Source organism: Rutidosis leptorrhynchoides, chromosome 4 (assembly GCF_046630445.1).
Source record: "Rutidosis leptorrhynchoides isolate AG116_Rl617_1_P2 chromosome 4, CSIRO_AGI_Rlap_v1, whole genome shotgun sequence".
Taxonomy (NCBI): Eukaryota; Viridiplantae; Streptophyta; class Magnoliopsida; order Asterales; family Asteraceae; genus Rutidosis; species Rutidosis leptorrhynchoides.
Genome location: NC_092336.1, coordinates 590,670,421 through 590,685,716, shown reverse-complemented (window position 1 = coordinate 590,685,716; position 15,296 = coordinate 590,670,421).

Below are 15,296 nucleotides of genomic sequence, written 5' to 3'. Positions count from 1 at the left end.
CATAAAATAAAAATTAAACAATATTACAACAATGGACGAAATCACACCTTAAAATGTTCCTGAAAATAAACTTATTCCGGGAACTAATTACTACCTAAATTAAACAATATTACAACATATGAAATAGCACACGAAATCACATCATAAAATAAAAATTAAACAATATTACAACAATGGACGAAATCACACCTTAAAATGTTCCTGAAAATAAACTTATTCCGGGAACTAATTACTACCTAAATTGTACGTTGGATAAAACTGAGATTGATAAGCTTGAGATGGTTCGACTGTCTCTTTCGACTTTGAGGTTGTGTTTCTCAACCATTGAGAAGTTGATTCACCTGTTCGGTCATAAGCAGCTGGGCATGTTGATCGAGAATGACCTGGTTCTTTGCAACGACTGCAAGTTCTTACTTTTTTTTGTAGTTTCTTCACCTTTTGAAGGAATGCGTTTTTTACCTTTAGGACATCCAGGTTGTCTTTTCTTTAGATCTGGGGGGTGTACAATTTGCAAAATCCCGGGTCCCGGATCTGACCATTCAGACCGATGGGGGAGAGGAAGAATGTGTTCGGAATACGTATTTATGTATGTTTGAGAGGTAAACCAATGTGATACATAACGACTAATATCCTCCACTCCGAAGAGTCGTGCTGATGCAATCACATGAGCGCAAGGTATGCCTGATAATTGCCATTGACCACATGAACAAGTTTTATCTTGTAGATTAACAAACCCATTTTCTCGTCCATTCCATCATGTACCTCTATTAGATCATTTGTCGATGGAAATGCTCGCCATCTTCTTGATTTGTCCGTCCTCTTGGCTAGTTTACGTTCAACATATGGAGTAACCGGTGCAGTAAGACTAACTGATTTATTGCGATGTTTGAAATACCAATCCTGTATTGAACAACGAAAAAATTCCAACAACATGCAAACGGGTAGTTTACGAGCATGTCTTGATAGAGAGTTATAGACTCTACACTGTTGCTTGTAAGGTATGAATACCTAATATGAGTAGATTGACTTCTGGACCATCTATTGATACCATCCTCACATAGCACTTTATAATACGCTTTCAATCTCCTTCGAAATACATCAAGATGATCCTGAAAATCCGACGCACGGTAAGCCGTAACCATTTTCCAATAGTGCCATTCGAAGAATTTCATCTTGTTGGATTAAGTTTTGATGTTCATGAATAAATGACGTGCGCAATGAGCATGAAACGCTTCCGGAAACACATTTGCAATGCCGTGTGCTATTGAACAGCACGATCAGAAATAAAAGTAATCTCTGACATACGATCAACCATACCATAACTCATTAAATGATCTCTTAGGTTGCCAAAAAACCATGACCAAACACTGTTTGTCTCGCCTTCACCAATTCCATAAGCCAATGGCAAAATTCCATTATTGCCTTCCATTGCAACAGCAACTAAATTAGTACCCAGGTACCCACCCTTTAAATGTGCAGCATCGACGATGATAATCGGGTGGACATGTTGCACAAATGATCGAATCTGCATGAAATTTTCACAGTAAAGCAAATATTATCAATGATGCCTCATACACCAGGCGCAAGGCGCAAGACACATTCTTTTGTCTTGCGCCCACTAAGCGCAAGTCAATCCTTGAGTCCTTGCGTCTTTACTGCCCGACGCAAGATGTGACTTGCGTCTTAGCGTACCCGTAGGCGCAAGGTGAATCTTGCGTCCTTGCGTATGGTGTACATATTTTAATTAGTTTTTGCTAATATATATTTACTTACAACTACGCCAATGGACATGTAACACATCACAAATTTATTTTCTTTGTCGGTAACCAAATTGGTGATGGTTCCCGGGTTGTGGATCTTAAGGTTATGAAGGTAAATTGGAAGCATTCTAAAGGAGTCATCACTACTGCCACATAACCACCCTCCATGCTTGATTGTATGATATGCTCACTCTAAACCGATTGGCTACATCATCACGTATATCTTTTGGTTTATACTCTCGATTTGCAGCCTTGAACGAATCCATAAGAATACTACCCAACACCTTTTTAGTAGCATGTTTATTGTTTCTCATAATTTGTGTGCGTGAGCATGTATGTACGTCATGCAACTTCTTAACCATAAAGTTTTTAGTATGTCTTATTTTGTATGCACTACATTTCCACTCACAATTTGGCAACACACATTTAACGATGTACCAAGATTTGTCCGACTTTACAGGCTTTATTTGAAAGTTTTCTTCAAGGCATTTTGTAAATATATGGTTTAGGAATTCTTCCTTGTGACAAAACGTTTGACGAACTTTGACCAAATCAGATACCTGATACGTGGTTGGAATTGGGGTCGTAAATTCTGGGTTTTCTTCATCTTGCTGACTGTGTAGAGTTGGCATATTCCACAATAAATCTCGTTTTTCTTCATCTTCTTCATCTTCATCTTCCTCGTCACTTGCTTCATCCGATTCACTAGACGCGACAACAGGTATAAACGGGTTCTCTATTTTTTTTATTGTACACACGTTCTCGGCGCCATGGTAGAAGAAATCAAATTCTTCTGTGTTTGGAGGTGGTATTTCAGCATGTTCTTCTTCCAAATGGTGTGTTTCGAGGTTTGGTTCGGAATTGTGTATTTCAGCCTGTTCTTCTTGCAGATGGTGTGTTTGTTTGTTTGGTTGAGACTCGAGTATTCGGAGGTTTTGTTGGAGATGGTGTGTTTGTGGATTTTGTTGGGGTTGAAGCATTCTTACTTTGTCGACAACATAAATATCAATAGGCTCGTTTGAGACAGCTTGTTTTAAAAACTCAAAAAAATCTTCATGATCATCAGTAATATCAAAAATATGATTATTATCAATATATCTCAGCGAAACAGGTGCATTAGGTGACAAATCAATTTTATTAAGAACTTTCCTTAACAATACTCTTCGATTTATTGGTTTTTGTGGAGCAAGTGGTAGTTTTAATCTGGTTCTAAAACAATCAAGAGGCAGATACATAGGTATGTTGTTAACAAATTCAAAATTACCCTCACAACATACATGAACAACAAATGCTTCATCATTACTACAGCTCATTAATACAAAAATTAGTGAAAAAATAGATAAAAGTGTACCTTAACGATGCTCTAATAACATGATCTATTTGGAAATGAAGTGAAATGAAATTGGTTATCTGGAGTTCTAGCCTCAATAAATACATAGGTACAAAATCTTATCCGTAAAGGTACAAAAAATCTAACAAAATCTTATTCAGAAATCAGAAAAAATCCATCCTGATAAGGCGCAAGATGAAATGTCCCGTTCTTATTGATTAAAAACGTTCCATATTAATTGATTTCGTTGCGAGGTTTTGACCTCTATATGAGACGTTTTCCAAAGACTGCATTCATTTTAAAACAAACCATAACCTTTATTTCATCAATAAAGGTTTAAAAAGCTTTACGTAGATTATCAAATATTGATAATCTAAAATATCCTATTTACACACGACCATTACATAATGGTTTACAATACAAATATGTTACAACAAAATAAGTTTCTTGAATGCAGTTTTTACACAATATCATACAAGCATGGACTCCAAATCTCGTCCTTATTTAAGTATGCGATAGCGGAAGCTCTTAATAATCACCTGAGAATAAACATGCTTAAAACGTCAACAAAAATGTTGGTGAGTTATAGGTTTAACCTATATATATCAAATCATAATAATAGACCACAAGATTTCATATTTCAATACACATCCCATACATAGAGATAAAAATCATTCATATGGTGAACACCTGGTAACCGACATTAACAAGATGCATATATAAGAATATCCCCATCATTCCGGGACACCCTTCGGATATGATATAAATTTCGAAGTACTAAAGCATCCGGTACTTTGGATGGGGTTTGTTAGGCCCAATAGATCTATCTTTAGGATTCGCGTCAATTAGGGTGTCTGTTCCCTAATTCTTAGATTACCAGACTTAATAAAAAGGGGCATATTCGATTTCGATAATTCAACCATAGAATGTAGTTTCACGTACTTGTGTCTATTTTGTAAATCATTTATAAAACCTGCATGTATTCTCATCCCAAAAATATTAGATTTTAAAAGTGGGACTATAACTCACTTTCACAGATTTTTACTTCGTCGGGAAGTAAGACTTGGCCACTGGTTGATTCACGAACCTATAACAATATATACATATATATCAAAGTATGTTCAAAATATATTTACAACACTTTTAATATATTTTGATGTTTTAAGTTTATTAAGTCAGCTGTCCTCGTTAGTAACCTACAACTAGTTGTCCACAGTTAGATGTACAGAAATAAATCGATAAATAATATCTTGAATCAATCCACGACCCAGTGTATACATATCTCAGTATTGATTACAACTCAAACTATATATATTTTGGAATCAACCTCAACCCTGTATAGCTAACTCCAACATTCACATATAGAGTGTCTATGGTTGTTCCGAAATATATATAGATGTGTCGACATGATAGGTCGAAACATTGTATACGTGTCTATGGTATCTCAAGATTACATAATATACAATACAAGTTGATTAAGTTATGGTTGGAATAGATTTGTTACCAATTTTCACGTAGCTAAAATGAGAAAAATTATCCAATCTTGTTTTACCCATAACTTCTTCATTTTAAATCCGTTTTGAGTGAATCAAATTGCTATGGTTTCATATTGAACTCTATTTTATGAATCTAAACATAAAAAGTATAGGTTTATAGTCGTAAAAATAAGTTACAAGTCATTTTTGTAAAGGTAGTCATTTCAGTCGAAAAAACGACGTCCAGATGACCATTTTAGAAAACATACTTCCACTTTGAGTTTAACCATAATTTTTGGATATAGTTTCATGTTCATAATAAAAATCATTTTCTCAGAATAACAACTTTTAAATCAAAGTTTATCATAGTTTTTAATTAACTAACCCAAAACAGTCCGCGGTGTTACTACGACGGCGTAAATTCGGTTTTACGGTGTTTTTCGTGTTTCCAGGTTTTAAATCATTAAGTTAGCATATCATATAGATATAGAACATGTGTTTAGTTGATTTTAAAAGTCAAGTTAGAAGGATTAACTTTTGTTTGCGAACAAGTTTAGAATTAACTAAACTATGTTCTAGTGATTAGAAGTTTAAACCTTCGAATAAGATAGCTTTATATGTATGAATCGAATGATGTTATGAACATCATTACTACCTTAAGTTCCTTGGATAAACCTACTGGAAAAGAGAAAAATGGATCTAGCTTCAACGGATCCTTGGATGGCTCGAAGTTCTTGAAGCAGAATCATGACACGAAAACAAGTTCAAGTAAGATCATCACTTGAAATAAGATTGTTATAGTTATAGAAATTGAACCAAAGTTTGAATATGATTATTACCTTGTATTAGAATGATAACCTACTGTAAGAAACAAAGATTTCTTGAGGTTGGATGATCAACTTACAAGATTGGAAGTGAGCTAGCAAACTTGAAAGTATTCTTGATTTTATGTAACTAGAACTTGTAGAATATATGAAGAACACTTAGAACTTGAAGATAGAACTTGAGAGAGATCAATTAGATGAATAAAATTGAAGAATGAAAGTGTTTGTAGGTGTTTTTGGTCGTTGGTGTATGGATTAGATATAAAGGATATGTAATTTTGTTTTCATGTAAATAAGTCATGAATGATTACTCATATTTTTGTAATTTTATGAGATATTTCATGCTAGTTGCCAAATGATGGTTCCCACATGTGTTAGGTGACTCACATGGGCTGCTAAGAGCTGATCATTGGAGTGTATATACCAATAGTACATACATCTAAAAGTTGTGTATTGTACGAGTACGAATACGGGTGCATACGAGTAGAATTGTTGATGAAACTGAACGAGGATGTAATTGTAAGCATTTTTGTTAAGTAGAAGTATTTTAATAAGTGTATTGAAGTATTTCAAAAGTGTATAAATACATATTAAAACACTACATGTATATACATTTTAACTGAGTCGTTAAGTCATCGTTAGTCGTTACATGTAAGTGTTGTTTTGAAACCTTTAGGTTAACGATCTTGTTAAATGTTGTTAACCCAATGTTTATAATATCAAATGAGATTTTAAATTATTATATTATCATGATATTATCATGTATGAATATCTCTTAATATGATATATATATATATACATTAAATGTCTTTACAACGATAATCGTTACATATATGTCTCGTTTAAAAATCATTAAGTTAGTAGTCTTGTTTTTACATAGGTAGTTCATTGTTAATATACTTAATGATATGTTTACTTATCATAGTATCATGTTAACTATATATATATATATATCCATATATATATCATCATATAGTTTTTACAAGTTTTAACGTTCGTGAATCACCAGTCAACTTGGGTGGTCAATTGTCTATATGAAACATATTTCAATTAATCAAGTCTTAACAAGTTTGATTGCTTAAAATGTTGGAAACATTTAATCATGTAAATATAAATCTAAATTAATATATATAAACATGGAAAAGTTCGGGTCACTACAGTACCTACCCGTTAAATAAATTTCGTCCCGAAATTTTAAGCTGTTGAAGGTGTTGACGAATCTTCTGGAAATAGATGCGGGTATTTCTTCTTCATCTGATCTTCACGCTCCCAGGTGAAATCGGGTCCTCTACGAGCATTCCATCGAACCTTAACAATTGGTATCTTGTTTTGCTTAAGTCTTTTAACCTCACGATCCATTATTTCGATGGGTTCTTCGATGAATTGAAGTTTTTCGTTGATTTGGATTTCATCTAACGAAATAGTGAGATCTTCTTTAGAAAAACATTTCTTCAAATTCGAGACGTGGAAAGTGTTATGTACAGCCGCGAGTTGTTGAGGTAACTCAAGTCGGTAAGCTACTGGTCCGACACGATCAATAATCTTGAATGGTCCAATATACCTTGGATTTAATTTCCCTCGTTTACCAAATCGAACAACGCCTTTCCAAGGTGCAACTTTAAGCATGACCATCTCTCCAATTTCAAATTCTATATCTTTTCTTTTAATGTCAGCGTAGCTCTTTTGTCGACTTTGGGCGGTTTTCAACCGTTGTTGAATTTGGATGATCTTCTCGGTAGTTTCTTGTATAATCTCCGGACCCGTAATCTATCTATCCCCCACTTCACTCCAACAAATCGGAGACTTGCACTTTCTACCATAAAGTGCTTCAAACGGCGCCATCTCAATGCTTGAATGGTAGCTGTTGTTGTAGGAAAATTCTGCTAACGGTAGATGTCGATCCCAACTGTTTCCGAAATCAATAACACATGCTCGTAGCATGTCTTCAAGTGTTTGTATCGTCCTTTCGCTCTGCCCATCAGTTTGTGGATGATAGGCAGTACTCATGTCTAGACGAGTTCCTAATGCTTGTTGTAATGTCTGCCAGAATCTTGAAATAAATCTGCCATCCCTATCAGAGATAATAGAGATTGGTATTCCATGTCTGGAGACGACTTCCTTCAAATACAGTCGTGCTAACTTCTCCATCTTGTCATCTTCTCTTATTGGCAGGAAGTGTGCTGATTTGGTGAGACGATCAACTATTACCCAAATAGTATCATAACCACTTGCAGTCCTTGGCAATTTAGTGATGAAATCCATGGTAATGTTTTCCCATTTCCATTCCGGGATTTCGGGTTGTTGAAGTAGACCTGATGGTTTCTGATGCTCAGCTTTGACCTTAGAACACATCAAACATTCTCCTACGTATTTAGCAACATCGGCTTTCATACCCGGCCACCAAAAATGTTTCTTGAGATCCTTGTACATCTTCCCCGTTCCAGGATGTATTGAGTATCTGGTTTTATGAGCTTCTCTAAGTACCATTTCTCTCATATCTCCAAATTTTGGTACCCAAATTCTTTCAGCCCTATACCGGGTTCCGTCTTCCCGAATATTAAGATGCTTCTCCGATCCTTTGGGTATTTCATCCTTTAAATTTCCCTCTTTTAAAACTCCTTGTTGCGCCTCCTTTATTTGAGTAGTAAGGTTATTATGAATCATTATATTCATAGATTTTACTCGAATGGGTTCTCTGTCCTTCCTGCTCAAGGCATCGGCTACCACATTTGCCTTCCCCGGGTGGTAACGAATCTCAAAGTCGTAATCATTCAACAATTCAATCCACCTACGCTGCCTCATATTCAGTTGTTTCTGATTAAATATGTGTTGAAGACTTTTGTGGTCGGTATATATAATACTTTTGACCCCATATAAGTAGTGCCTCCAACTCTTTAATGCAAAAACAACCGCGCCTAATTCCAAATCATGCGTCGTATAATTTTGTTCGTGAATCTTCAATTGTCTAGATGCATAAGCAATCACCTTCGTTCGTTGCATTAATACAAAACCGAGACCTTGCTTTGATGCGTCACAATAAATCACAAAATCATCATTCCCTTCAGGCAATGACAATATAGGTGCCGTAGTTAGCTTTTTCTTCAATAACTGAAACGCTTTCTCTTGTTCATCATTCCATTCAAATTTCTTCCCTTTATGCGTTAATGCAGTCAAGGGTTTTGCTATTCTGGAAAAGTCTTGGATGAACCTTCTGTAGTAACCAGCTAGTCCTAAAAACTGGCGTATGTGTTTCGGAGTTTTTGGGGTTTCCCACTTTTCAACAGTTTCTATCTTTGCCGGATCCACCTTAATACCTTCTTTGTTCACTATGTGACCGAGGAATTGAACTTCTTCCAACCAAAATGCACACTTTGAAAACTTAGCGTATAATTCTTCCTTCCTCAATACTTCTAACACCTTTCTCAAATGTTCACCGTGTTCTTGGTCATTCTTTGAGTAAATAAGTATGTCATCAATGAAAACAATGACAAACTTGTCAAGGTATGGTCCACACACTCGGTTCATAAGGTCCATGAACATAGCTGGTGCATTAGTTAAACCAAACGGCATGACCATAAACTCGTAATGACCGTAACGTGTTCTGAAAGCAGTCTTTGGAATATCATCTTCTTTCACCCGCATTTGATGATACCCGGAACGTAAGTCAATCTTTGAATAAACAGACGAGCCTTGTAGTTGATCAAATAAGTCGTCGATTCTCGGTAGTGGTTAGCGGTTCTTGATGGTAAGTTTGTTCAACTCTCGGTAGTCGATACACAACCTGAATGTACCATCTTTCTTCTTGACAAACAAAACAGGAGCTCCCCACGGTGATGTGCTTGGTCGAATGAAACCACGCTCTAAAAGTTCTTGTAATTGGCTTTGCAGTTCTTTCATCTCGCTGGGTGCTAGTCTGTAAGGAGCACGAGCTATTGGTGCAGCTCCTGGTACAAGATCTATTTGAAATTCAACGGATCGATGTGGGGGTAATCCCGGTAATTCTTTCGGAAATACATCGGGAAATTTTTTTGCAATGGGAACATCATTGATGCTCTTTTTTTTAGTTTGTACTTTCTCGACGTGTGCTAGAACAGCATAGCAACCTTTTCTTATTAGTTTTTGTGCCTTCAAATTACTAATAAGATGTAGCTTCGTGTTGCCCTTTTCTCCATACACCATTAAGGGTTTTCCTTTTTCTCGTATAATGCGAATTGCATTTTTGTAACAAACGATCTCTGCTTTCACTTCTTTCAACCAGTCCATACCGATTATCACATCAAAACTCCCTAACTCTACTGGTATCAAATCAATCTTAAATGTTTCGCTAACCAGTTTAATTTCTCGATTCCGACATATATTATCTGCTGAAATTAATTTACCATTTGCTAATTCGAGTAAAAATTTACTATCCAAAGGCGTCAATGGACAACTTAATTTAGCACAAAAATATCTACTCATATAGCTTCTATCCGCACCCGAATCAAATAAAACGTAAGCAGATTTATTGTCAATAAGAAACGTACCCGAAACAAGCTCCGGGTCTTCCTGTGCCTCTGCCGCATTAATATTGAAAACTCTTCCGCGGCCTTGTCCATTCGTGTTCTCCTGGTTCGGGCAATTTCTAATAATGTGGCCCGATTTTCCACATTTATAACAAACTACATTGGCATAACTTGCTCCGACACTACTTGCTCCGCCATTACTCGTTCCGACACCATTTGTTCCTTTCGTTCTATTAACCCCTGGTCCGTAGACCTCACACTTCGCCGCGCTATGACCATTTCTTTTACACTTGTTGCAAAATTTGGTGCAGAACCCCGAGTGATACTTTTCACACCTTTGGCATAGCTGCTTCTGATTGTTGTTGTTGTTGTTACGGTTATTATTGTTGTTGGGATGATTGTTGTAGTTGATGTTGTTGTTGTTGTTGTTGTTGTTGTTGTTGTTGTTGTTGTTGTTGTTGTTGTTGTTGTTGTTGTTGTTGGGCCGTTTGTTGTAGTTGCGATTGATGTTGCGATTATTGGGATAATTGTTGCGATTATTGTTGTAATTGTTGTTGTTGTTGTTGTATTGATGATTCTTATCACCGTTTTCCTCCCACTTTCTTTTGACTTGCTTCACATTGGCCTCTTCAGCAGTCTGTTCTTTAATTCTTTCTTCAATTTGGTTCACTAGTTTGTGAGCCATTCTACATGCCTGTTGTATGGAGGCGGGCTCATGTGAACTTATATCTTCTTGGATTCTTTCCGGTAATCCTTTCACAAACGCGTCGATCTTCTCTTCCTCATCTTCGAATGCTCCCGGACACAATAGGCACAATTCTGTGAATCGTCTTTCGTAAGTGGTAATATCAAATCCTTGGGTTCGTAACCCTCTAAGTTCTGTCTTGAGCTTATTGACCTCGGTTCTGGGACGGTACTTCTCGTTCATCAAGTGCTTGAATGCTGACCACGGTAGTGCGTACGCATCGTCTTGTCCCACTTGCTCTAGATAGGTATTCCACCATGTTAACGCAGAACCTGTGAAGGTATGCGTAGCGTACTTCACTTTGTCCTCTTCAGTATACTTACTTATGGCAAACACCGATTCGACCTTCTCGGTCCACCGTTTCAATCCGATCGGTCCTTCGGTTCCATCAAATTTCAAAGGTTTGCAGGCAGTGAATTCTTTGTAGGTGCATCCTACACGATTTCCTGTACTGCTAGATCCAAGGTTATTGTTGGTATGTAGCGCAGCCTGTACTGCGGCTATGTTTGAAGCTAGAAAAGTACGGAATTCCTCTTCATTCATATTCACGGTGTGTCGAGTAGTCGGTGCCATTTCCTTCAAAATAGTCAAATGGAACAAGTTAATCATACAGAATATTAAGAGTAGTTAATAGTATTTCGTAGCATAATATGAACTCATTTATAAAAGCTTTTTCTTCATATTAGCGTTTTATAAGTTTAAATTCGGGTAGTACCTACCCGTTAAGTTCATACTTAGTAGCTAATATACAATTCAACTACTACAATTCTATATGAAAAACTGATTATAATAATATTTCGCGTTCAAACTTTTACACAATATTTTACAAACTTACAATACCGCTTATTTTACATATAGCATGAAATATAGCACACAATAAATTTGATACAAGATGGTTGTGAAGATAATTCTAGCTAGTACACAAGTCGTTCAGCAAAGGCAATAAAGACACGTAATTCATACGTCCAGAAACAAGTCATGCATTCTGGTTTTACTAGGATTACTTCCCATCCTTGGTCTTGTGGAACATAACCGTTATGGCCGTTGATAAGACAGCGTGTTGTAACGTCGTCAAAGGGACGAGGGTTACGTAATGTCCAACAGTCCCGTAACAATCTAAAAACCTCATTTCTTACCCCAATTACCGACTCCGTCACTTGTGGGAACGTTTAGTTTAATAGTTGTAGCCCGATGTTCTTGTTCTCACTTTGGTGAGAAGCGAACATTACTAATCCGTAAGCATAACATGCTTCTTTATGTTGCATGTTAGCCGCTTTTTCTAAATCACGAAGTCCAATATTCGGATATTTTGAGTCAAAATAATTTCTTAACCCATTGCGTAAAATAGCATTTGGGTTCCCCGCAATATATGCGTCAAAGTAAACACATCGTAACTTATGGATTTCCCAATGTGATATCCCCCATCTTTCGAACAAAAGCCTTTTATAAACCAAGGCATTCTTAGAACGTTCTTCGAATGTCTTACAAACTGATCTCGCCTTAAATAGTTGTGCCGAAGAATTCTGACCGACTCTAGACAAGATTTCATCAATCATGTCTCCGGATAGGTCTCTTAAAATATTGGGTTGTCTATCCATTTTGTGTTTTTATACTGTAAAATAGACAAGAGTTAGATTCATAAAGAAAATACTTATTAATACAAGCAATTTTTACATATATCATAAAGCATAAGCACACTATATTACATATATTACACCACACGAATACAACTATCTTATTCCGACACGCTTGTTTCTTCTTCTTCGGTTTTGGTTCGTTTTGCCAAGTTTCTAGGGATATATGATGTTCCCCTAATACGAACCGTCGTTTTCCACATTGGTTTAGAAAAACCTGGTGGTTTAGAGGTTCCCGGGTCATTGTTACAACTTAAGGACTTCGGGGGTTGACGATACATATAAAGTTCATCGGGGTTGGAATTAGATTTCTCTATTTTTATGCCCTTTCCCTTATTATTTTCTTTTGCATTTTTAAATTCAGTTGGGGTAATTTCTATAACATCATCGGAATTCTCGTCGGAATCCGATTCATCGGAGAATTGGTAATCCTCCCAATATTTTGCTTCCTTGGCGGAAACACCATTGACCATAATTAACCTTGGCCGGTTGGTTGAGGATTTTCTTTTACTTAACCGTTTTATTATTTCCCCCACCAGTTCCATTTCTTCATCTGGTTCCGATTCTTCTTCCGGTTCCGACTCTTCTTCCGGTTCCTCTTCGGGAACTTGTGAATCAGTCCACGAATCATTCCAATTTACATTTGACTCTTCATTATTATTAGGTGAGTCAATGGGACTTGTTCGAGAGGTAGACATCTATCACATAATATCAAACGCGTTAAGAGATTAATATATCACATAATATTCACATGTTAAAAATATATAGTTTCCAACAAAATTTGTTAAGCAATCATTTTTCAAGTAAACACGGTCGAAGTCCAGACTCACTAATGCATCCTAACAAACTCGATAAGACACACTAATGCAAAATTCTGGTTCTCTAAGACCAACGCTCGGATACCAACTGAAATGTCCCGTTCTTATTGATTAAAAACGTTCCATATTAATTGATTTCGTTGCGAGGTTTTGACCTCTATATGAGACGTTTTCCAAAGACTGCATTCATTTTAAAACAAACCATAACCTTTATTTCATCAATAAAGGTTTAAAAAGCTTTACGTAGATTATCAAATATTGATAATCTAAAATATCCTATTTACACACGACCATTACATAATGGTTTACAATACAAATATGTTACAACAAAATAAGTTTCTTGAATGCAGTTTTTACACAATATCATACAAGCATGGACTCCAAATCTCGTCCTTATTTAAGTATGCGACAGCGGAAGCTCTTAATAATCACCTGAGAATAAACATGCTTAAAACGTCAACAAAAATGTTGGTGAGTTATAGGTTTAACCTATATATATCAAATCATAATAATAGACCACAAGATTTCATATTTCAATACACATCCCATACATAGAGATAAAAATCATTCATATGGTGAACACCTGGTAACCGACATTAACAAGATGCATATATAAGAATATCCCCATCATTCCGGGACACCCTTCGGATATGATATAAATTTCGAAGTACTAAAGCATCCGGTACTTTGGATGGGGTTTGTTAGGCCCAATAGATCTATCTTTAGGATTCGCGTCAATTAGGGTGTCTGTTCCCTAATTCTTAGATTACCAGACTTAATAAAAAGGGGCATATTCGATTTCGATAATTCAACCATAGAATGTAGTTTCACGTACTTGTGTCTATTTTGTAAATCATTTATAAAACCTGCATGTATTCTCATCCCAAAAATATTAGATTTTAAAAGTGGGACTATAACTCACTTTCACAGATTTTTACTTCGTCGGGAAGTAAGACTTGGCCACTGGTTGATTCACGAACCTATAACAATACATACATATATATCAAAGTATGTTCAAAATATATTTACAACACTTTTAATATATTTTGATGTTTTAAGTTTATTAAGTCAGCTGTCCTCGTTAGTAACCTACAACTAGTTGTCCACAGTTAGATGTACAGAAATAAATCGATAAATAATATCTTGAATCAATCCACGACCCAGTGTATACATATCTCAGTATTGATCACAACTCAAACTATATATATTTTGGAATCAACCTCAACCCTGTATAGCTAACTCCAACATTCACATATAGAGTGTCTATGGTTGTTCCGAAATATATATAGATGTGTCGACATGATAGGTCGAAACATTGTATACGTGTCTATGGTATCTCAAGATTACATAATATACAATACAAGTTGATTAAGTTATGGTTGGAATAGATTTGTTACCAATTTTCACGTAGCTAAAATGAGAAAAATTATCCAATCTTGTTTTACCCATAACTTCTTCATTTTAAATCCGTTTTGAGTGAATCAAATTGCTATGGTTTTATATTGAACTCTATTTTATGAATCTAAACATAAAAAGTATAGGTTTATAGTCGGAAAAATAAGTTACAAGTCGTTTTTGTAAAGGTAGTCATTTCAGTCGAAAAAACGACGTCTAGATGACCATTTTAGAAAACATACTTCCACTTTGAGTTTAACCATAATTTTTGGATATAGTTTCATGTTCATAATAAAAATCATTTTCTCAGAATAACAACTTTTAAATCAAAGTTTATCATAGTTTTTAATTAACTAACCCAAAACAGTCCGCGGTGTTACTACGACGGCGTAAATTCGGTTTTACGGTGTTTTTCGTGTTTCCAGGTTTTAAATCATTAAGTTAGCATATCATATAGATATAGAACATGTGTTTAGTTGATTTTAAAAGTCAAGTTAGAAGGATTAACTTTTGTTTGCGAACAAGTTTAGAATTAACTAAACTATGTTCTAGTGATTAGAAGTTTAAACCTTCGAATAAGATAGCTTTATATGAATGAATCGAATGATGTTATGAACATCATTACTACCTTAAGTTCCTTGGATAAACCTACTGGAAAAGAGAAAAATGGATCTAGCTTCAACGGATCCTTGGATGGCTCGAAGTTCTTGAAGCAGAATCATGACACGAAAACAAGTTCAAGTAAGATCATCACTTGAAATAAGATTGTTATAGTTATAGAAATTGAACCAAAGTTTGAATATGATTATTACC